The 25,313-nt window shown below is 35.9% G+C and overlaps 1 protein-coding gene across 7 annotated transcripts in view; it reads left to right on the top strand.

The window, feature by feature from the left end:
- The window catches only part of LINGO2 (leucine rich repeat and Ig domain containing 2), a 513,818-nt gene that overhangs the window by 262,890 nt on the left and 225,615 nt on the right, over nt 1-25,313 (top strand). For 6 of the 7 annotated variants that reach the window (XR_007200991.1, XR_007200990.1, XR_007200989.1 and 3 more), the window contains one exon: nt 2,427-2,510. The gene's annotated coding sequence lies outside the window, so the exon portion shown is untranslated. Of the gene's footprint in view, nt 1-2,426; nt 2,511-7,130; nt 7,612-25,313 lie in introns of those variants that run through there. The other variant, XR_007200992.1, reaches the window with a different exon arrangement.

Here is a 25,313-nt window from a genome sequence, read left to right as displayed (position 1 = left end):
TTCATGCATAGTCCAGAAGTTCAGTTGTTGAATCTTTTGAATGGCATAAATATTTTAAGAAGAAATATCAAAGGTCTTTTCTGCCTCAATTCCAAGTCCTTAAAAGTAAGAATTTGTGCTCATTTCTATTCTCTACGTTTGCCTCTTAAGGTTACCTTGACTGCCTGTTCATCTTCATTAACATCTGAATTTAGCTTATGCTTCTTAGTTTTTTGGTCGAAAATTCTACAAAATGCCTCACAAGTCAAGTGGGTATCCTTATAGGCTTCCTCAACTCCTGTATATAATACAGGTCAATATTAGAGTACCACTTAGCAGTGCACATCACACAACATAATTCCTCATAATACATTAGCAGAAAATTATTTAAACAGTGCATTCTGAAAGTAAAGTAGTTAATTGAACAGTGAGGAAATTTTCTAGAGTTCCTGATTTACAGCGGTAAAAAAGCATGCTCCAGAACTAGTCATGAAACAACACAGAAATCATTCTGGTAGCCTTCATCCCTTCTAAGTTATTAAAAAATAGCTACTCTTAGAAAGTATGTCATTCATTATAATGAGGATGAAGTAGCTATTTTTGCTAACTTTAAAAGTAGTTTGAAGGAAAAGCTTTTCTGTCACATAAATTTGGACTGGGGCAAATTTTAATGGAATCATTGATCCACATATAGAAGCAGGAATATCTAAAAAAGGATGGTTAGAAAAAACATTTCATGTAGTCAAATTAGGGATAGCAGCAAGGTAAAAGAAAATTATATAAAATAATTTTTAAATAGTAAACAAAAACAACTAAATGATGTTAAGTAGCCCTTATAAATTTGTAAAAACTACGTAGAATTCCTAAAATTATAGCTCTTTATTTACTTTTTAGATTAAATGCATCACAGAAATGTGTTTTTCAATACTTTGCTTAACCAGTCTTTGTTCTGAATTCAATCCTGATGCAGCATATGAATTGGGATGTTGATCAAGAGACCTCCAGAGGTCCTTTCCTGACAGTTATTCTGTGACTTTATGATTCTTCATAGAAAAATTCAAAAAGCTTGATACCTTGGGTGTAGTTCTCAAGATGAATCACAATCCTGTGGCTGAAAAAGCTGCAAGACAACAGAATTTAAGAAGCAGACACTACTCTAATACAAACAGTTGTCTTGACTCAGATCTTAAAAACAGAAAGTTGAGAGATCGATTTAGTGTTAGTTGTAGAAATAAACTGTGGAAGCATACCTGTGAGTTTTGTGATACGTAAGTCAAACCTCTCTCTTTTTTCTACAAATCCGTGATTTAGAAGAGCACACCTAAGAATGCACCTGAAGAAAATTTAGCATTACCTATCCCATGTTTGTTTGCTTTATTTCATGTCTAGATCTCAGTTTGTACAGTTTTCCTTCATTTATGCAAAAAGACATTTGCAAAGCAAAGAAAGTTTCCTCCCTGACTTCTCTGGCATCTCAAATTAAAATAATCTTAACTAATCTAAGCCTGTCCAATCAATGTAATAAGCCAATGGCTGATTATTTCACGATAAAAGTAACTGCAAATTAAGATCTTCTTAAATGGCTTGTCAGTTTGGTATTAGTTTTTGTTGACATCTTTCAGTTTTGTACAGCCTAGTGCTTTTCAAAACCAAAATGGTAGAAGTTGTTTAAAGTCCTGAATACAAAATGCCACCCTATATTTTTAAAGAAATATCTTGAAAATAAGTCATTACTTTCAGGTCAAACCCAGTGCTGGGAAGAAATATGGAAGATTATTTTAATTTCCTAATGAAGTATTTGGATTATCAGTTTATTACTTTTAACTTTAATAATGATACTACAACTGTTATATAACCAGAAGGAGGAGGATTTTTAGTGGAGAACCTCCGTGCTGTAGATTTCAGCTCCCCAGTGTTGTTTGTTTCCTTTTACTTCTGCCCTACCCTTGCCCTCCTCCATCCCCCAAAAAAGCTATGATTTAATTTTTTTGAATCCATGACTGAGTGCTATAATGCTTTATAAGCTCTTCCCTAGGTAATAGAAACCTGCAATAGCAGCAAGTAGACTTTGAAAAAACTGATATAAAAGACTACTTCTAGTCTTAGAATCCATGTCAGTGTGCTACAAGTTTTATCTCCTACCAGGTACAGCTTCATAAATTACATTTCTAAAGATTACCTTATTATTTACTAAATTTCAAAAATAGACAGAAACTGTGGAAACATATTATGCAACTTTAACTGTTTACACTGAGGTGTTTTTCTTTTTTATGAGTGTTTAATGTCAAAGATGTGCTGTGTATTCAGTGCTGAAATATAAAAACAGTGAAAGGAAGAAAATGATCTATCACACTGATCTAGTCAAGGATTTCAGGGTTTTTCTAAATTTTTTTTTTAATATTTTATTTGTTGGGAGTTGAGTTTTTTATTATCGATTTTCTTATCAGGTTGATATGAAGATAGACAGTCTGAAGGAGGGAAGTAGTAAAAGACTTTCACCATAATTGTGAAAAATGAGCAGTGTCAACCTGGTAAGTTTATCTTTTTGTTGTTGTTGTACTGGTGATGGCTTTTCCATTGGTGTTCTCATTTGTGTTTGTACCAAGATCTTGGTTACTGTTGGTTTTATTCTTGATGTAGTATTTCTGTGTAAATGTCTTAAACTTTTCCTTATGTGTTAAAAGACAAGTGCTCAGGATCTCATTAACTCTTTGAGATGCCATTTTGTCATGGGTCCTAGTACTTTCGGTTCCAGTTAGAGTAGTTAGAACATAAAATTATTTTGTCATCCTTTCAGTGTGTATACAATACTCCATATTTTTCCCAGCCTTGTCAGGACTGTATTTTGCAATTTGAGGAAAAGTATGATGATTTACCAAAATATGAATATTGATCTAATATTGATATCGAACTGAGAATGACAAAAACTCTCTAACAGTTTAGAGTCAGAAAGTGCATGTTTTATTTGGTGCCAGGCTCTGTGTGGGATAGCCCCCTAAGACTCAGGGCCCTCATCCAAGCAAACACAAAGCTTTTTATTTACAAAAATTATGAATATCCAAAATACAAACGCATATTCATAACATTAACACCTCCCATTCTCCGCTTCGTATGGAAATGAGGTTAATGTCATTAAGCATGCGTAGTGTGTGTTCTGAATTGAGTCGGTGGTCTTGAATTGGGTCAGTGGTCTTAAAAAGATGAAGTAACTCATCTTCCTCATTTTGACCTTTTCGCCTCTCTGAACTTTAACAATCCTAATTACTTTAGTGACCTCTAAGTTTCCTCTTTTGTGACTTTTGAACGGGTTCCCACCAAGGGAGGAAATTGGTAATTGTCCTTTTTCCTTAGACCAATTTATCAATGTTTCTATTCCTCGTTCTAATCACAGCTAAGCAAACATACAAATGACAGATCATCAGTTATTTAGTAATCAGTTACTAACATCTTAAAACCCATTTCAGGTCCAGCTCTCTTAACTACTTTAATTAGCTGGCCCGAATTCCTTCCTATTCTAACCAATTTCAACACAGCTAGCCTATAACTAAAATCTTTATGCTTCTTCTAAATCTATGTTTCAGTGAACTGAAGAGTCTGGGTTTGAAATGTTATTTTTCTGGATAATTTATTTTATTAATGTCATGGTTTAGGAATGGTGCTCCAAATCGCTAGTCACTCCTCTCCCACACCTCCCTCCCATGGGAGACAAAAGGCAAAGATTATGGGTTAAGATAAAACCAATTTACTGGAAACAGCAATGAGGTAAGAAAAATGAACAGCAACTGCGAAAATATGAAAAACAAAAGTGTACAGAAGAGGGTGATTTACATGGAAAAATGCTCACAAAGCCCAGGGCAATGAGAAACAAAGGCAGACAGACCCTCCATGCTTCCATGCTTTTTTCCCTGACTGCAAGCCATGCCCACCTTCTTCTCAGAAGCAAGAATCCCTTACTCCTGCCACCAAGGGTGACCTGAGGTGGTTTAGAACAACCTAGACAAGCCCACACAGCTACAGGCTCTTCTCCCTCATGGCTACTGGGAAAAAAACTAACTGCATTCTGGCCAAAAAACAGGACGACTGATTAAAAAAAAAGCAAAACAAACGCAACTTTTCTAGAGGTTCAAATTGTAATTTAAAAACAATTACTCATTCCAGCCTTATTCATACAAAATTTTGCTTCAGGTGAGTTTTCCTTTTATGAAAAACCTCTCCGTGAATTTTTTTCTTCCCTAGAAGAAAGTCAGTGCAATTAAAGCAGTGCTTTCTCTTTCTGGAGGACAAGTAATTTGAAATATTTAGTGATAATAGTGTCTAAGTCCCCAGTGTGAGTGGAACAAACCCTTTTATTGTCTTTACACACACACACATTTGCCTAATGGTGTGCTGGGAAGTGCTGGGAAGTGGAAAGATTTAAAAATTCAGAAAAAATTGCAGCACTTAAGAGAATGACATGTTCAAGTTTATAACCTGAAAATACTAAAAAAAACTGTGACGTCACATATCTGACACAATATAAGGCCTTATAGCCTAAGAATGGATTTAGAAATGCATTACGTTTATCAGCAAAAATTACCTAATAAGGAATAATAAGGAATTGCAGACTTCTGTCAAGACTGGTCTTATATGACGTCTAATTTCACGTATATGTGTACTCATGTATGTATGTATGTATCTCTCTATCTATTTATCTATCTGATGATGATAAGTGGGTGATCTATATCCTTTATTTAAAGGAATTACAATAATTTCTGAGTTTGTCAGTACCGACAATTAATCAGTGCTTCACCACTGCACTGACTTTGAAAGCATATCATATAGTAATCACAAAGTGAAAAACCCCTCTGTCTCGGTTTAGGAATGTTTTTCCCCAATTTCAGTGTTCCCACTGAAACAACCCAGACCACACCCTGCTTGCTCACTCTTCCTTCCCTCCCAGCTATGGCAGGATGGAGACAAGAAGGGAAGGCACTAAGAGGTAAAGATGCAGTATTGGAATAAGAACAATTAGCTAGAAAGAGCAATGAAATAAGAAAATGAAGAGCAAAATGACAATACTACTACTAATACCAGAGTGCACAAGACAGGCAAACGGTTCCCATGCCATTGCTCACCACCCGGAACCCAGTGACACTCAATGGCATGCTCTGGCAAATCCCTCCATCTCTGCTGCTCATGGTGTGAGATGGTATCCAATAACCCCACAGTCCTGACCGTGCCCCTCCTGGATGCAGCAAAAATTAACCCTGTCCTGGCCAGAACCAGAGCATTTCCACCCCTTATTCTACACCATGGACATCATGCCCACGTCCTACATCTTCCAACTATATACATATATATATATATAAATATATATATGTACATACACATAAGCACAGGTATGATTCCCATAGTCAATGGCTCTCCCTCCAAAATGTCTTTTAAGTTAATTTAGTCCATGGCTGTGGGTTCTATCCATCCTAACTCTCTTTCAGAGCAGGAGGACTGGTGTGGTATGGGGTTGTTGCAAGCTGCATAAGGAGCACATGACTGGTGTCTCTGGAGCACTCCATACTCATTGTCCATAGTTGTTATGCCATACAGTGCCAGTGTCATTCAGCAACTAATATTATATATAAAATTCAATATCACAGACTCTTCTTTCCCAAAAGTCAAATTGCCTTGAGGTACACATGGTGTTTCACTATCCTTCTGCATTACCTAACCAGTGCACCCAGGTCCTTGAGCAAAAGCAGCTCTAATTTGAGGCAGCTCTAATCCAAGCTGTCTTCCCTAAGCCATTCCTAATATGTATCCTGGGGACTTTATGTTCTTCTATGGTATGTGAAGGTTTTGATTGGACAGGGCCCGCTCAGTTGGTAGAGCCTCTAGTGTAACTAACCAGATGGCCTACACTAAATGTAGATCCCAATATTTGAAGGTTCCATCACCCATTGCTGTTTTTAACAGTCCATTGCACTCTTCAGTTTTCCCAGAGGCTGGTACACAATAGGGAACATGATACACCCACTCAATTCTGTGCTCTCTGGGCCAGGTGTCTATGAGGATATTTTTGAAATGAGTCCCAGTGTCTGACTCAATTCTTTCAGGGGAGCCATGTCACTGCTGGACTTGCTCTTCAGTGCCCAGGATGATGTTCTGGGCAGTGGTGTGAGGCACAGGGTGTGTCTCCAGCCATCCAGAGGTGGTTGTTTCCACCACTGTCAGTGCTTGCCTTGTTGGGTTTGCAGCAGTGTGCTGTAATCCATCTTCTAGGACTCTTTACATTTATATTTCAACCATCAGCCCCCATACCACAGAGGCTTTACCTGCTTGGCCTGCTTGACAGCAGCACCTTTCACAGTCATGGATAGCCTGGGATATAGTGACCATGGTTAAGCCCACCTTCGATCACAAGCCCATCTGTGTATTGCATCCCTTCCCTGATGACCTGAGGTGTAATGGGCCCACTGAGCCGCAAACAATTCCCCATTATGTTGCCAATCCAGATCCACCTGAGACACTTTAACCTTGGGAGTCCAATCCACGTGTCTTTTGTTGGGAAGTTCTTCACTAGCCCAGCTTTTGAGTACATGTGAATCTACATGACGTGCTTTCACAGTCAGTTTCTCTACCCACGCAGCAATGTCTTCCCACAATTCATCAGCCCAGGTAGGTTTCCCTCTGTGCTGCCAGTTGGTCTTTTTCCATCATTCCAGCCACCCACAAAGAGTATTTGCCACCATCCACAAGTCAGTGCAGAGGTAGACTGCTGGCCATTTCTCTCATTCAGTGATATCAAAGCCTGCTGGATGGCTTTAAGCTCTGTTACCTGACTTTATCTGCCTTGCTCCTCAGTAGCTTCTGTGACTTGACTTATAGGAGTCCATACAACAGCTTTTCATTTTAGATGTATCACTACGATATGACAGGAACCATCAGAAAAGAGAGTGTTGCTTTTCATTTTCTGGTAGCTGATTATATGGCAGGGCCTCTCTCAGTACACATCACCTTCCCTTCCTCTGATGATGATAGTCTGAAATATTTGTCTTCAGGACAGTTTGTGATGAATTCCAGGATCCCAGGGCAACTGGGGTTTTCTATTCAAGCTCATTGTGGGATATGTGCGATCCATCTACTCCAAGTAACATCAGTGGCATGTTGTGTTGCAGGGAATATCCCTTTGAACATCCAGCCCAGCACTGGCAGTTGGGGTGCCAGGAGGAGATTTGGTACCAGTCACTCCTGAAGCAGCTCAAACACTTCATAAGCTACTGGTATGTCTGGATGTAGCAGTATCATCAGGATGTACCAGGCCTTGAATCCTTTGTATCCCCAACCTCAGAATCCCAGGGGTTGTCTTCAAGTCTACCTGGGTAATTTTTGCAGGGGCTTTGGAAAGGACCACTCTCTCCAGCTGCAGTGTAAAATGCATTTTTCACATCTTGTTCTTTCCTGGCTGTCCCAAGGGCTACTGCATGAACAGTCTCCTGTTTAATTTCTTCAAAATCTTGTTGTTACTCAGGACCCCACTTCAAATCATTCTTCTTTTGGGTCACTTGATAGAGAGGCTTTACAATCTGGCTCTACTCTGGAATACAGATCCTTCAAAAACAGTGTCTAAGAAAGCTTGTATTTGTTTTTGCTGGTTGATGAGGATGTAACTGCTATTTTGTTGAATAAATCTATCAGAACCTGACAATGTCCATCTTGTCATTTTACTCCTAAAAAAATGAATTTCCTGGGCAGGTCCCTTTATCTTCTGAAAAATCTCTCTCTTAACTCCAAACATGGTGTAGACTGCCTTGAGGAGACATGGCAGACATAGTAATAAAAATATGCTTTCCTTAACATCCAAAGGAAATTCAAAATTCTCAAAAGTTCTTGTAACAAGCCTGAAGAAGAAAAAAGGGGTGAAAGGTGAGGAAAATTATCCTCTGCTGTTCTCTCCACAGACTGTGTACTATAATTATTGAATTCTCAGAGGTAATACGTGAGGTAAGGGCAGGAGCATAGCACTGAGTACACATTCCAAATGACTCTCACTGACCTTGATGTTACCATGTTGATTCTACACAGTACAGCAATAAAACAATCCTTATGCATCTTGCTGCTCTGAAAAAGAGAATCAGGGGGAGCACATAGTGCATATATGGGAGAATAATACAGTGTCAAGCACCCCAACCACATGAACAGACAAAGCAACATTGTGAGCAGTGCCTCTGTATGCAATAAAAAAAATGTGTGTATCAAATTTGTTTCCAACCCACTCTGGGAAGATCTGTTGTTATCTCAATCCTTCAAGTCTCATATTGGTTTATGAATAAGAAAATGAACAGTAAGAACAACAATACTTACAGGAGAGTGATGCCTTTTCCTGGTCTTAAAATCAAGAGTCATACACAGTTAGAAGGGGAAAAGGGATTTTACCTTGATATTTATTTTAAGGATCCTTAGGTCATATGCATTGAAATGCACCCCGCCAAAATGCCCCCTCCCAAAAGATCAGGTATAACATTATAGGTTTTACTAATTAGCATATCTATCAAAGATTCCCCAATGAGAGGCTCAAGTGAGCCCCCTTCTCTAAGGAACCTTCCCCTGGATGGTTCTATCTTGGTTTACAGAATGTGTTCTGGAGAGGACCTTGGGGTCTGGGGCACACTGATCCCTAACTACGAAGCTTCTAAAATGCTTAGTCTCTCAGTTTGACAAACAAGTCCAAGAATGTAGGCAAACAGCACTAAGAATACAGAAGTTGTAAAAAAGGTATAACAGGGGTATAAAAGGCAAAAAATCTTCATGGCATCAAGAGTATGTAAGGTAGGTGCATGATTCACACAATATTGTTCACCACATGGAACCCAACACCACCTGGCTGCACAAACTGCACACCCCAGCCAAACTGGAAAGGGATTCAGCCCCCTCCTTATACCTTGCACATGGTATGAGGTGGTATTGAAGAACAGGAGTGCTTTCCAGAGGTTAAACTTGCCCCAGGACACTTGCCACTTTCTTGCTTTAACATCGCCACCTCTTACTCATGTTTCAGGTTGCACAAAAATACCTTGTTTCGTCAATGTGTTTAAAATGTGTTTAAATTGGAAGGTGTTCAGTTCTTCTTGAAAATTCTTGCCCTCCAGAAAATGAAAATACATCTAGAAGATATCTTTGGAGGAGAAAAAACTTGTAATTCTGTTATGCAGAACAGATAATTTTGTGTAAACTTACCTGCATGCCTCACTTTAGAGTATGTCAGGAATGTACCTTTCAGAATTATTTTGAAAATAGTAGCTTGCTTTGATTCCCATTAGGTATAAGAAGATTTTTGGTTCGTTGGTTATTTGGTTGTTTTGTTTGTCAGTTGGCTACTTGCTGTTTTTTTATCCATGAGGAGGATTAGATACTGATGCAGATTTCTTAAAGCAATTATGAGATATCCATCCTCGGAGGTGTGCAAATATAAACGGGGCATGATCCTGGGCATCATGATCTAAGTAGTCCTGTTTTAAGAACTGGGTGGGACTAGACGACCTCCAAAGTGTGCTTCCTTTCAAAATCATTCTGAAGATGTGTAGATTTGTGATTCTGTGGTTAATGTTATTCCCAAGAAGGAGGGGGAAAGTCTTATCACCATCTTTTTTCATAAGTTCACTAACCACTTCAAGGAATTAGTTGTGAAATTTAACTGACATGAAATGTCAGCATGTTCAGCTTGGGGAAATTATCAAGGGACTTAAACTGTGAGGAAAAGTAGATCAGCTTTGAGAAGACCACATGCTCTTAGGTACAAAGATTTTGCACACTCTTGCTGTTAAAATGGGAGCAATTGGTCAGCTACTGGAAACTGTAACCAAATTTTCTATATATATATTGAAAACATGTTAATGCACTTTTCTTTGGGAAATATGAAGTTGAGATAAAAACTTGGCTACAAACTTTTGAGATTCCCCCTTATTTTTGTTGTAGTCTAGTTCTTGCTGTCATCTTTTCCAAAAGCAGCTTATAGTAACAGATGCATAACTTTAAAAGTTACTAGTGTGGTTATTTTAGTTTACAGCTGTACTTGTTTGTCATTTTACCTAAAGAAAACCAAGAAAGGCTTTATGGATGTAATTTCTTCATTTTTTAAGAGCAGAAGAGTAGAGTGCTGTCTTAATTTCATAGGTACAATGATCAAGGCAACAATTCATCCCTGGCACAGTTTGCTAGAAGTCAAAGGAATTGCATCAGAGATAAATCTGGACAATTAATGTTTAAAGGAAACAGAGAGTAATTTGACTAAAAAGTTATGTCACACCCCAAAAGTGATTCATTACTGAAAAAGTACTCATCTTAAAAGCAGTGCTGCCAATAAATCATGGGACAGGTAAAAAGTATTACTGTTGACTCTTTAAGCCCTTATTTTTAGCTACTTCAAAATGCCATCTAATTCCTGTCACTATTCAGTTCCTGACTATATTAATAACAGTTAGCCTTTTCCCTACCTTGATCTTCTTCTGGCATTTCTAAAACACCTTCATTTAATAAGGAATTCACTTGCAGCTTTAACAATGATTTATAGTCCTAAGTTTTTTTGCTGTCCATGTAATTTTAAGCATATTAACATGAATGAGAAAGAAAAGATGATTTGGGGAACTGCATCAGTAAACACTATAATTAAGTATAGCATACTTTTTTCTTTTTTGTTTTTTTCTCTTTTTTTGGTGTAAAAAAATTACTATCAGTTTTGTGAGCAATATTTTAAACATACTGTAATATTGAACACTCCTAAGAGAAAGTAGAAGATTTCATCTTAATATAACTATGGTCTTTGACATATAAAAAAAGTCATATGTCATTACTGTAGCAAGCAGTGTCATCAAGATGAAATCTTGCTTGTTAATTCCACACTCGTAATCTGAGAAAATAGAAGTAGTGAAGTTAGGTGTCTTTCCACAGGTATGGGAACAGTTTCATAAATAGCTTTTATACAGGAAAGGAGTACTGTCCTGAGACAATTTGTTATTTATACCTTGGCTCCCTTGTGTTGTTCTGGCTGGGAAAAGAATCCATTTAGCACAGAGAATTTTCCCAGGACCAAATGCTACTGTGATTCTTTTGAGAAATCCAGAATTGTACCCTGCCATCAGTTGAGATGAAGTATAAATATGCCTCAAGAAGAGTAAATGTTACAAGAGCTATCGTGTCTGCTTCCCTTAGCTGAGAACAGTGGGTGAGTCTACTTGACTATAACTTCACTAACTATATAAATGTATTTCTTCAAAATCAGTTTCACAGGGTTAGAATCAAACACCTACCTTCATGTTCAAGATCTTCTTCTATTCCCGTATTGGTAAACTGAGTGGTGTTTGATCTAACTCTGGAAAAAAGATGCATGTCATGTTCATGTCACCGTGTCATTTCAATAGAGCAGCTACAAGATGCTTCTGTTAGGCTATTATGCTTCTTCATATTAACTTCCACAAGGTACTTCTGGACATGTCCAGTTTCTCAGTTAGTGTAGGTTATCAGAATCAATTTGATCAAATAAGCTAAGCCACTTTAGGTTAGCAGTTCTCTGTTCTTTTTTCAAATGAAAATTTCTAGGGCACTTCTTGTGTTTTCAGGTGCATTAAGAATAGAGCTGAGGAATCCCTGAATTTCTCATCTTTATTATTTCGGGTTTGTTTCTTCATATTAGTTTTCTCTTGCTGTCTGTGAGACATCTGTGGCAGTGAAAGTGTTATAAAATCATTGGGGAAAGGCTGCTCTTTGATCTGCTAATTTAGTAGAGGTATGAAAAGATGTTTTTTACATGCTTTGCAAACAGTAGGTGTGGGTGGGTGGAAGGGTCATAAATGACACGGAGAGATGAGCATCTCAGAAAGTAGGTCAGAAGCTGTAGCAAGAGGAAATAAAACAATACAGCCGGAAAGAGAATGAAGACTAGACTGATCAAAATATTACAAAGATGGTGAGAAAGGGAGAGAGAAAACTGAAGTTAAATAACGTGTAGTGTATTTTCAGTATGTGGTTATGTCTGCAAAGTCACAGACATTTTTCTGTGTATTATGTCTTATCATAAACATTATAAATTGGAACATCTTGGAAGCAAGCACATGAAAATTTGTGCTTATTTAGCAGCATTTTTCCATTCCTCTCTCCTTAAAAATACATCCAGAACCATGACCACTGTCCAATTTGTGCTGAAGCTGTAACTTACCAAAACAAGGAATGTCAGCAGTCCCTTCCCTGATGTCATAACAAATGTATGATTCTCTTACCTTCATAATATTTTCTTTAGTTTTGGGATATCGTGCAGCTACTTTATTAGTAAATATTACCCAAGTTACTTCTTGACCTCTTTGTTCAGCTGATGCCCCTTTTTTGAGTTGGATTTGATGATCCTTCTGGGTCCCTTCCAACTCAGAATATTCTGTGATTTCTGGAGGGAGATTTTGTAGTTTTCATGAGACAGGACAATAAACTAGTTCTGCTGGACTTTCATCAGACCACGGAACAGTGGAGGAGGTAATGTCAAGCACTAACAGCTCAGAAATAGAGAGGTCATGATATTTATTTTAAAACCTCCCTTACCTTATTTCATACATTCTTACACAATTTCACCATTCATTTCGGTTCCATCTGTAGGCACAAGAGGTTAGTAAATTCTCTGAACCCTTCTTGTTGAACTCTCTCCCCTAATAAAGCCCTAATTAAAGCTCTGTGAAATCAGGTAGGATTCAAGGAAACTCTTGTTTTACTTTTAAGAATTTTTATGTATTTTTCAGGGTTGGTTTTAAACCTTAGATCAGCCATATGTTTCATCTTGAACTACATCCAGTCTTCATCTGCTTTGGAGAAGAATTTATAACCCTTTAATTAAGTTCTGATGAGCATTTTCCTGTGATGAAAGGAGAAAAGAAAGGCTCATTAAGGGAACATAGTATCCCATTTTTAAAAGTGCTCTTTACTTTTAAAAAAAGCAGAAAACATTCTAGTATGTGAAACTGCAAAACATTTTTGCTATCTTTTCTGATATTTATATTACAAAGTGGACTTTGAAATAATATAAGAACGGAATGGTATAAGAATCACTTTGAAAGCTAACTCTCCAATGCTGGTAAAGAAAGCATATCCTGACCTATGCAGCAGTTAGTTAGGGTCCACAATCTTGTGTTTGGACTTTACACATGCATAAGTGTACTTCTTCTGTGAGTCCTGGCTTATAATTGTTTAATTTTTTTCTTTACAATTACTGGTGCTGGAAACACACCTCCATACTTTCCTTATGCTTTAATGACTTTCAAAGAGTAATAGCAAATAAAAATTTTAAAATATGCCAGCCCTTATAGATTTTATTTAATTGTGGGACAGTGCCTCACTCACGCTAAAAGAAATAATTTGTCAGAAAAAAGTCCTGAGAGACCTTTATAATGCAAAGCATTTTTACATTTGAGACCTCAGATTTTTGCCACATGGTCAATGAACTGAGTTTTAAGATGACTTAATGTTCTTCTAGAGACCAGGCTTATCAGTTCATAAATACATGCTACAACAACTTTCCCAGCAAACTTCTCCCTATCTAGAAGAAATCCTGAAAGACTCTGCTCAAAATTGGTAATTATGGTCCTCCTTGTAATTTTCCTTATAAAATATTCTTGCTGAAATTTGCTTTGTTGTACCTTACTAGATAGTTAATTCTTTTTAAAGAAAATGCTTAGCTGTGTTACATTATTGATCAAAATTTATGCCTCTAGCAACCAATCCTACAGCTAAATAAAACATAATGTAGAAAGGATAAAAAGAAAATGAATCTATAATATCAAAACTGTACACAATGTTGAACTTTTTTTTTGTAACTGTCAGAAAAGGTTTTATTTTCAGCACTGATGAATAAATTAGCTCTTGAGATGGCAAGATGGTGATATTGAAGGCAGTTGGTGACAAAAGTGAATTTTCACTTCATAATTAATTGTGCTTAATTTATCAGTAAGTTAAGCTTATTCAGTATTCCTACACATTAAAACGTTTTAATTAAAGTAACTTTTTAATTTGCTTCTTTATGACTCTGTGCTAGAGCTGATTTATTCTTTGTGGAGTAGACATGAAGGCACTTCTCACCTTATAATATATTTGTAGGGAGAAAAAGAATATTTTACAATCTTTATGATAAACTAATCTCACTATTAATGGCCAAAATTACTTCACAAACCAATGTCTTCCAATGATATTGCGTGAAAAAAGCAGGTAAGATGTGTTTTGCCCAAGCTAAATGTAATCAAAGAAGAAAATGGAAAAAAATGGCAAGGCATGCAGCCAGACAGAGAAGAGAGGTGCCCTGGATGAACCACTCTTAAATGCTAAATTCAGTATTGGCTTAATGAGGAATTTCTGTGAGCTTCTTTTAATTTATTTGTTTTATAAGCTGCAAGAAGTACCAGGTAGCTTTTCTGTTATGATAAAAAAATGTTCTGACATCTCTGGAAATTAGTGCTTGCACTAGCACTAATATTTTTCTCCTGACCCTTGTCCACTCTTCTGAAAAAGATCCAGAGTGCTTTGTTTATACTGAATTGGCCCCATGGCATATTACTGCAAAGGTTAAGGAAAAAATAACCTTAAAGGAAGTGCAAGAGACATGTTGGCAATCCATATGAAATAGCCATGAAAATCTTTGAAGTTAGAGACTTGCTGCATAAATGGAAACAAGAGTGAACAATGAGGACAGAGAATTCGTGACTTTATATCTGTGTGCCCAGAACAGTCCTGCAGAAAGGAAAGGGGAATACACACTCAGGTATCCCCTCACCTGTTAGGCCAAAGGACTTAGATCACAGGACAATTCTGCTTGATTAAATAAACCCTGTCCTCTACAAGGGCAGTCTGAGAAGATGCAGGTACATGTGAGAACTGTTTTCAGCCAATTTCAGCTTTCTGGTGTCTCTTAAAGAATCATACAATAGTTCATTTAGAACCATTACCCTTTATCCTGTCACAAGAGGTCATGCTAAAAGGTATGTATTATCTTTCTTACAAGTACTGAAAGGCCATAGCTAAATCTTCATGGAGTCTTCTCCTGTCTAAACAAGTTCAACTCTCTCAGCCTTTCTTTTACAGGAGAGGTGTTCCATCTCTCCGCCATTTTTAAACATTCCCAATTAACTATTCAGGCTTCAGATTGTTAGTTCTTCTTTTTAATCTTGTTTCGCTTTTTCTTATCCCCTAATCTTCCCTCTCTACCTCTGTGGGTCTGTATTGAAAAAAGTGAGCATTATTCCTGCTGCTTCTTTTCATGCTTAAGGGACATCCCAGAACACTCCAAGTTGCATTTTTGTATTCACTTTTTTTTTTCCTTTTTAATGAATCTAGTGTACTGTCTTGCCAGAAGCTCTTTCCTTTCTAATGGAGCATATCATAATCAAAATTACAAATCTGCCTTACCTAAAAGTAAAAGAATAAATTTGATTAATACAGGACTGGGCTGGTAATGTGTAATAATTATGGCTAATGTGTCACAAGAGGCAATAAATATGGATATGAAGATGTACAACAGCCATTATCAGCAATGTGAAAGCCACAGAATATGTTCCTTCTATCTCTTCTAGTTTGTTTCAGTATGTAAATATATCCTTTTAAGACTATGCAGCTGTTGTCAAATTAAAAATTTATCTGCAGCCTAACAAGATACAGCAGAATTTTCCAGCAGTAAACCTTGCAGAGAGGAAACAAATAAAATTAATAAAATCAGAATATTCATTGAAAATAATACATCAATCCTCATGAAAATGCAGATGTCTAAAGGATATACAAGCATACCTACATTCATGGATGCATGCATTTCTGCTTTGGTAAAGGACCAGCTGCTCTCTAGGGTGGTGATGTGTCTTTAGGAAGCTGATCAGAGTCCATTTCTTCTCTCCCCATTGATTGTGAGAAAAGTATCAAACAAAACAAGTGGGGTTTCTTCTTGTTATGCATTATTATGAATTTCAAATCCAAAGTTAGAATTGTATCTGAAGTAAATGGGTGAAATCCTTCGAGACTTTTTCACCAGCATGTAATTTCATTAGAATTCATTAAGTCACTGTAGAGAAAAAGAATAGGAAAAGTAAAAGAGCAATCCCAGGGAGGGTTGTTTCTTTCAGCTTTCTTTTTCCTCCTTTGAATTACATACTAGCAAGATTTTTTGAAGGTCTTCTGTGTTGTTTTTGGTTTGCGTTGCCATCTCCGAAGTACTGCCAGTAAAGCAGTATGGTTGGGTCTAAAATTACAATCAATATATTCTCAAGTTCTGAGGAGTATAAGTGTAGCTTTTATCTTATCTCTACACTCTACTGAATGTATTTTATTTCTGCTAAAAATTATGTATTTATATAGCTGAAAAACACTGAAGGAGTTTCACATACTAAATTTTGCTGCAGTATCAAAATTAAATCCTTCTCTAGATTTTGGCATGCTAAAGCATTAACATTTAGCTGCAAGAGTTCAGTAGCTTAACTAGTTCAGAGTTTGTTGGGTGGTTTTTTTTCTTCTTATTGCACTGCTGTTATGTTCATACAATGCTGAAATTTGAAGAAGCTCTGTGTTATCTCACCATTAATATTTTTTCTGTGTTCTATTTTTCACTTGTGTATTGAATTTTAATTACCCTGGAAGCCTAGACTGCTGACCAAGTCACAATACTAATAGTGATTAATACTCAGACTGTGTGATGTGTAAGTGTCTTAAACCTTCTGTAATACTCCATCTTGTAGAAAGAGAAAAGTTTGGAAATAAGTAGACAGTGAGTCTTTTTACAAAGTCCTTTTTGGCTTCCAACTTAAGGGAATTTTTCATGTCCTACTGTACATGAATTCTTTGAATGGTGTGCTAATTGAAATTCAGGATGTTAAAAGGAAAGAGACTTGATTTCACAAGACTGGCATTGTACTAATCTCTCTGTATTTTTGTTTAACTTCCATAAATTTCTTAAGAAAACATATCAAGTTATCTGACAGATTTGAAAAAGTTACTGAGGAAAAAGAGGGCATTTGATTGTTTGTTTGGTTTAAGAAGATATTTGAGTTTGGCAAATACTTAGCTCAATTCTCGTACACCTCAGCATGCCCCTTCCTTAAATCGAAGTCAGGCTGTTTTATTGTGGAGTGTAAGAGGTCCAGAGAGTATTGCTTCATTTATGGACTTAAAAAATGAAATTGTGCAAGTTTCTGCAATGGGACATCCAGGGGACAGACATAAATTTTGGTTTATCATTTTGCCAATATTGGGCTATCCATGATCTATATGTTTTTTGGTATAAGCTGTAGAAGATGTAAACTGTCCTATCGTTAATCAGAGCACACCAGGAAAAGGCAAAAAAAGGGAAGAAAACAAAAATCCAAACCACCAGTTTTTTGGAACAATGTATCTTTAAGAAACATTTATTTGGAAACTACCTGCTTCTGTTCTTTCTACTGGAAGTATAGAGGTTCTGTTGTGCGTCTAGGATGAACCATCATGATGTTTGGCTTAGTCAGTATTCTAGAACTGATTAAAAATTTTTAGAGATTGGCAGAAGGTAACAGATTGACACAGGAAATTTTAAGTCAGGTAGAAGACATGACAGCTTTTTTCTTCCTCCTCCCCAAAGAAAAATGGAATATTTTTTACAAAAATATTTTAAAGTATTCTTTTTAATCACAAAGCTATTTCAGGAGTCATTTTCTGATTAGCTGTATTTAGACCTTCTTGTCTTTTATTTTTATATAGGTAATATCCATAAACTATTGAGTCTATGTGTTCTTGTGAAAATGCAGGAAGTATTCTGGCCTTTAACATCCCAAATTACACAAAATCAATAGTGAAGCCCAGGCAGAGTGTCTGCCACATCTGTGGAAATTTATTGCAAAACAGCAAAAATATTTTGACAAAGCTCTTTACTGCCTGTAAGTGCTAATTTCACATTCTCAGTGTGCTTCACAGGATTTTGTCACAGAAATATTTTGTCATTGCCATGTAGGATTTGAAGTGAGGGACTACAGAGTATGGCATTTGTTATTAATTACAGGTCTAGGTCTCCTTTGGCATTCTCAACAGATTATTTTTCAGACTTTATGGAGGATAACAATTAACTTTTCAAATAGGGCCACTCATGAGGATCCCAACATCTAAAATTAGACCTCTAAGTTAAAAAATCTTGCCTAAAAACCTGACTTCCCTTTGCTGCTACTAATATTATTAATAAACCTCAGGGCCTTCAGATCTCTTCTCCTTTACACTTTCTCTTCTCCTCTGTGGATAGTTTGTTCTGGATGAATCCTCTTGTGTTATCACGGCTATATCCACTGCATTCCTTTATTATAACAGACTGCAGTGGAACTTCAGTAATTGCTAGACAGAGATAGGCAACTATGCTATGTGTGGAAGCAAAGCCACCTGACAATGTTCTACCTGTTGTCTTGTTACAACTTTATGGCTGCAGTTGTTTTAGAATTAGGGACATATTCATTAGTGAAGTTGCTTCTTAACATTTTTTTGGTTTGGATTTTTTTCTTGTGGTGCTTTTTACCATTTGACTAATACTGTTATCATACGCTGCCTAATTTCTGTAGGAAACATTTCTGTAGGAAATGAGTATTTGAGTTGTGTCAGAAGTAAAAAGTCTATTTTCAAGTATTCCTTTGTTTGGTGGTTTTTTTGTTTTCAGATGAGGAGTCTTTTTTGTATGCCTATCTCAATCAATCAGCTCTTAGTCTGAGATGTCATTTGCCCCTCAGGAACTATTGTTTTAAAGTAAAAATTTAAAAAAAACCTTCTCTTAAATGTGGAGGATTTATAGTTAAACTATGGTCATATGAATGGCCTTTCTACCCCTGAGCTAATTAGGTTTTCTGTATTTTAAACAGAAGAGAAATTTTAGCTTAGTACTGCAGGTGTTTTTATCTATGAAAATGTGATTACTCTAAAGGGAATTCTTCTTATAAATAGCAGAAATAGTCAAATTAAAGTTAACTACTTACATCCAGTATTACTGTTCTATACAGTATTCAGTTGGGGAAGTGAAAATAATCTGAAATAAATTGAAACACTGGAATCTCCTTTTCTTAAAAATGCAAATATTATGCTTAAAATGTATCTCATAACCGAATTTTTCTGTTCTGCGTCTGTGAAGCATATAACTGTAAATGTAGTGAAAATAAAAATAGACTCAAATTCTGAAAGGCCTTGAACTCTTCTTCATTACTTCTAAAACTATAATTCCAGTAGTGTATATGAGTTCATTTATTGTGTATGGACTTGAGCAACCATGAAATCAATCATAGTTAACCTAAGCTGGAATAGTGTATAGGTGCCGCTCTTGAGCAATGATAGCATAAGCTGCAATAGATAGGTTTCTAACTTGACAAGTTCCCTTTTCTAAATGCAAGAAAAGCCTTGGATTAAGGTACAATTATGGCATATGACAAGTATGGAATGCCTTGAAAAATGCTGAATTTTTCTAAGAGTAAAAATTTTTTACTTACCTGTTTTTTTTGTCATAATTAAAAAAGGGAAAAAAAAATAGAAACTAGCATAATCATTAGGATTGGCACCAAGTGAATTTGAATTATTTTTAAATATATTTTTCTCTTAGTCTTAAGAGAATATTCAGGGACTATGTATTTTTCACCAAGCAAAGCTCTTTAACTTGGTTCTTCAGTGTTTAGACAACATCATCACTGAGAATGTGGGTGAACAGGCTTTATTTTGAGAAAAATCAGGGGTTTAATTCTGTTAAGGCTTTTTTTAATTGAAAAGCTGCTGAAGTTGGTTTTTAAAGTCTCCTCTCTTTCTTTTTTTTTTTTTCCGAGCTTGAATTAGATATGTTTAGCTGGGTACACTGCAGAGGTAAGGTGGATTGCAAGACACCCCCTCACAGTCTGGTTGCATACTCCTGCACAGCATCTCTTTCGGATGGTTCTGTTTATAGTACCCTGATAGTTTTCCCTATAGTGAATTTTTCTTCTTCTAAAGTGTCAAAAGTATCCAAAGGAAAAAAATAAATCCTTGAAAATTACCTTGATTGGGTTATGTTCTGCTCTTAAGAAAGAAGGGCTTTTACTTGTGCTTCTTTGCCAAAAGTTTGAAATCATTGTTTATTTAGTATTAAATTCTCATAGATATCAAGTACCCTAATCCTGAGGCATTAAAGTCCATTTGCCCAAGTGATCACTGAGCTCAGATGGATGGTCTATATATCTGAACCTTAGTATTATGAAGGACTCCCTGTCTTTGTCTCTAGATATGAACACTCTGAGGTATCATTTTTGTCAGTGAAAATCTATACAAATTTCAACCCTTCCCATACAGGTAACTTATTACTATTTTATTATATGTACTAATTTTCAAAGACTGCATTAAAACATGTATAGTGGTGAAAATCTCTGTTTTCTTAACAAAAGAGAACATAGTAATTTTGACTGTTACTTAGAATACTACATATGTTAATGTTCTTTCTTACTGAAGAAAATATTACTGCAAAAATATGGGTTTAAATCTTGGGATGAATTATTTGCCTTTTTTTTCTTTTTTTGCTGGGTTTTCTTAAATATGAATAAAATTTCCACTTATGATTCATAAAAAAATTTCTTTCATGGACATCTCATAAATTTGAGTTATTTCTAATGGTAACTACATAGCAGCATGTAATTTCTCCATCTTTCTAAGCTGCCATGATATTTCGTATTTTGAAGCAAGCTTTAGTCTGAGCATTGTCATATTTTTGTGTTGGTTCATAAAAATTGAATTTGTGGTTAATATATAGAACTGTTCAGCTGTTTCTGCTACTGCAGCATGGTTGGTGGGCCACAAAAAAAGATTTGTAATACAGTATAATTATTTTGGTTTTATAGACAAATATAAATAAATTACATGAAAATCAGGTCATTGTCAGATTCTCACAGTCAAATGAATTTCTGATATAGTATATTTCAGGATAACTTCTGCCCTTCTACTCTGTGAAAGCCTGAATAATAAAACATTATTTTCCCTGTGGAGTTTGCATGCTGAGTGTCTAGTACCTTTAAATTTCATGAGCTTTGTTATTGATTTCTTGAGTCTGGGGCCTAAAGATGGCACATGATCACATGAGTACAGTTTTATGGACAGAAGAAATTCAAGTTTTTCTGAAAAGTGTAAATCCAGCATTTTTCAGATCTAGGCAACTTTTCTTCTTGAAGGAATAGTGCAAACAGATTGCTTTTCAATTCCAAAGATATATGAACAAAGACTTTCAGCTTACACCATTATTCTAGGTCAGTGCCAGGTAACCTTATTCACTGCGTGTAAAAGGATGTGCCTTTATGGAAGCTGTTTTTGTCAAGGTTTGGGCTTGCTGTTGTCGCACATTTATGCTGGACATGGTTGTGGTTTATGAGCAAATACAATAAGTAGATTATTCTGTTGTACTGCTTTTCCTTTCAGCTTTCCTATTTCATGCATAATTTTTTGTACATGGTTCCATTTAATTATTGTTGGAAATGGATGAATGGTCTTAGGAACCATCAAGCAAAACTTTAATTTAATTCAACTGAATTTACCTGTCAGAGATGAAATTTCAAATAACATAGAGAAGAAAGAAATGAGACCATGGTAGAAAAAGACACTTGCAAACTAAGCAAAAATTACAAAAATTAATTCTAATTAATTTTGAGGAAAAATAATTGAAGAGATCAGTGTTTTTCTGCCAGCAGATAGCTGGATTTGGATGACATGGTAAGACTGGCAGAGAACTAAGACAGTGAGCAAACACTAATCAAGACAAGAAGTATCAGCAGAAATGGTAACAAAAAGGACAATGCAAACCCATATTGTTATGAAATGACCAGGTGCTAATTGTCTTTCTGCCACTGTTGCGTCTTTTTCACCCTATCTTCCCTTACTTATTGCTTTCTAACTATTGCCAGTCAGTCTGAAAAAGTTATAACTGCTTCTTAAATGGCCACTTCCATTTCTGATGCTTCAGGCAACCCCAAACCTTATTAAGGGTAGTCAGCCAAATTCAGTGCTCAGCCTTGTAAACAATCCAGGGACCAAAGCGGGGTCCATTAGAAGACAGTAAAATGATAGGTATGTCCAATCTGACCACTGGTTTGTGGGAGTCAAGATAAAACATGAAGATGAAGGCAGATTGGTTTTTAACTAATGAGTGCAGGTGTCTGTTTCATTGAACTTAAAGAGGAAGCAGAAGCCAATTGAGAAACCTCACCTATCAATAATTTAAAAATACATTAACAAAACAGTGATAAGGGCATCACTGCACCAAGGCACAGAGAAAAAGGTCCCAGTGAAATAAGGGTAAATCAGGTGGAATAAAAGAATTGGTCTCACTTTTGTTCTCTTCTTGATGAGACAATGGTAACACTAATTTCTTTGGCCGGTAATTTAAATGATGGACCAATTAAACCTACCTAGTGGGACAATCCACTTCTTTATCTTCTATTATGAAACACAGTGAGACACAAGTGGAGGGGAAGCATCAAGCTTTCTCAGTGTAGTCCTTGAATGGCTATGGGCCATGACTGCAATGTCTTTTTAGAAAAGGCGTCTTTAACTGGAAGGGTCCTCTGTTCAGGTGTTTTATTTTCATGTGACCTTGTCACTGAATTCCAAATGTGAAACAAGTTAGTATTCAGTTAGTTTATTGATTATACATATATTTTCATATAGAAAATAAAAAACTGTGGTGCCTAGCAACACACATTTTTAGAAATGTTTAGTAGTGTTCTTCACTGTCATTAGCTGTTTTAATTATATTACATTAACATAGCTTCAAGGAGATAAATGCAAACAGAGTAATATATACCTCTTGAGATTCAAACGTGTGTGTGCACATATTTATTTTCAGCTTGTTGTCTCTTCATATCTTTAGTTTATAATTTAAATTTTGATAGAGAACTCCATAACTAATACAACACATAAGATGCATGGTTTATGAACATATATATATTTATAAAAACATTTCATATAAGCATGTGATATGAAGGGTTATGACAGTCAAATATCTCCCATTCAACATATAAATATTTGAGGATTCCTTATTTGTGTCAGCAAACTACTGACATTGAAACTAGGATGAGTAGTCTCCCTTTAATCACTATTTGTTCCATTCCTTCATGCAGCCTAGGTTTTTTTTGCACATAACTTACTTTGCACTTCAACCTAATGGAACTGTCTGGTTTTTTTCTTACAGTTATTGGTAGGTGGCTTTGCTTTATGTGACCTTACGTGTGTAGCGAGCAGGACATAGTTGGTTCAATTATCTTTTTTCAATAGGCTGCTGTAGTAAAGGTTTTTTGTTAGAGTTAACCAAAACATTCACAGCACTGATGCCTGCACGGGGTCTTCATTTTGGTGATTATTCCTAAGGAACTCAAGACCCAAAGAAAATAAGACTGAAATAAAAAATATTTATACTGTTCCAATTTGTTTTAATTATTTTAAATTGAGTGAAAACTAGTGATAAAAATGTTTTTTGTCAAGTTTTCTTGAATTCCAGAACACTGAACACTGACTGAGCACAAGTGCTGTGAGGAGTATTTGAGGGAGCTGGGGTTGTTTAGCCTGGGGAAGAGGAGGCTCAGGGGAGACCTTATCACTCTCTAGAATGGCCTGAAAGGGGGTTGTAGCCAGGTGGGGGTCGGTCTCTTCTCCCAAGTAACAAGAGGTAGGACACGAGGCAATGGTTTCAAGTTGCACCAGGGCAGGTTTAGATTAGGAAATATTTCCTCACTAAAGTTGCTCAGCACTGAAAGTTGCCAAGCAGTGACCCAGGAAGTGGCTGAGTCACCATATCTGGACATATTTAAAAGACTCATACATGTGGCACTTAGATAGATTAGTGGTGGATCTAGCAACAGTAGTTTAATGGGTGGACTTGATCATCTTTTTCAACCCTAAGGCCTTTTCCAACCTAAATGACACTATGATTCCACGTTTTTCTACATGAAACGTTTTATTTTGTTTCACTAAGCTTGGTATTAATCTTTGGCTCTTCTTTCAAATACTATAATATTAGTAGATTTTCAAGAATTACTGTAATCCAGGAATTTGTGGTCCTTCAAAGCAGGCCAGAATTTCAGAGGTAAACTGTATCAGGGTCTTACCAAAGTGAGTAAAATCTATGCTAGAATGTTGCAAGAATTTTAAGGCATTCTTGCTGAAGAAAATATAGTGCAAGTTTTCCTGATTTTCTTCTCTCTAAATCTGTGAACTTCACACTGGTTATATGGCAATTCTATAGGGTCTTGTTTGGATTTGAATATAGTTCTCCTGCATTTCAGAGCTCTCCCACTGTATCAGACACACAAATGCAAAACTGCCTGTGACATGTTTGACAACTCTGTTATATTCTTTTCTCCTGAATCATGGAATGACTTAAACAAAAAGAATAGTTAAAAAAAAAAGGCATAGTTTTGTTCATGACTTTGGAGTTGTTACATTAAGAAGAAAAGTGCTGTCTGTCAACACTGGCAAGTATTTTCAAGTGATGCATACTACCTTATGGAAAGTGTGCATTGTGACAGGTCAGTGTTGTTTTTCATGTCTGTGAAAAATATCAGCTTGCTAACTCTAAAAGTTCAGGGTGGGGTTTTTTTGTTTGGTTGGGTTTTTTTGTTTGTTTTTTGTTGGTTTGTTGGTTTGGGTTTCTTTGGGGGGTGGGAAGAGAGAAAAAGAGGGTGTGGAAGTTAGACTTCCAAGGTCTGAAAGAAGATTAATTAGACTTCCAAGGTCTAGAGAATAAGTTGATGTAATAATTTTTTCATCATTTATTTACAATGAAGAAATATTCTTTCATCTTTCTGTTATGTCCTTGATTAATGTATCTTTCCAGGGTATGTAATAATATCATATCATATCATATCATATCATTTAATATAATAACACATAATAACATATACTATAACATAAATAATATATCTACATATATATTCTATATATATGTAACATATACATATAATACATATATACATATATGTAAAGTATATATGTTTTTATATATGTATTTTATTTATTCATAGATAGATAGATAGATAGATAGATACACTGTGTGTGAATTACCTATATTCCATGGAACTTTAACACTATATCAGTAATCCAGCTAACCACAGGTATTGAGTGACAACAGCTTTCAAACGTTACAGACAGATCACAATTACAAAGAGAGACAAACTTTTAGATTCCACAGTAGAATTATATTTTCCTTTACATGTACATATTATTCCTTTCAGTAGAAATAGAATTTCTTTTTTTGCTGAAAAACAAAACAAAACCAAAATAAAACAAAGAACAAAATAAAACAAAAAAAAAACCCAGTAAAAAGTAGTTAAGACTTGACCTCATGCATTTTAAAT

This window comes from Corvus hawaiiensis, chromosome Z (genome assembly GCF_020740725.1).
Source record: "Corvus hawaiiensis isolate bCorHaw1 chromosome Z, bCorHaw1.pri.cur, whole genome shotgun sequence".
Lineage (NCBI taxonomy): Eukaryota > Metazoa > Chordata > Aves > Passeriformes > Corvidae > Corvus > Corvus hawaiiensis.
Note: the sequence above shows the minus strand (reverse complement) of the source record. Positions and strands in the feature narration are given on the sequence as shown.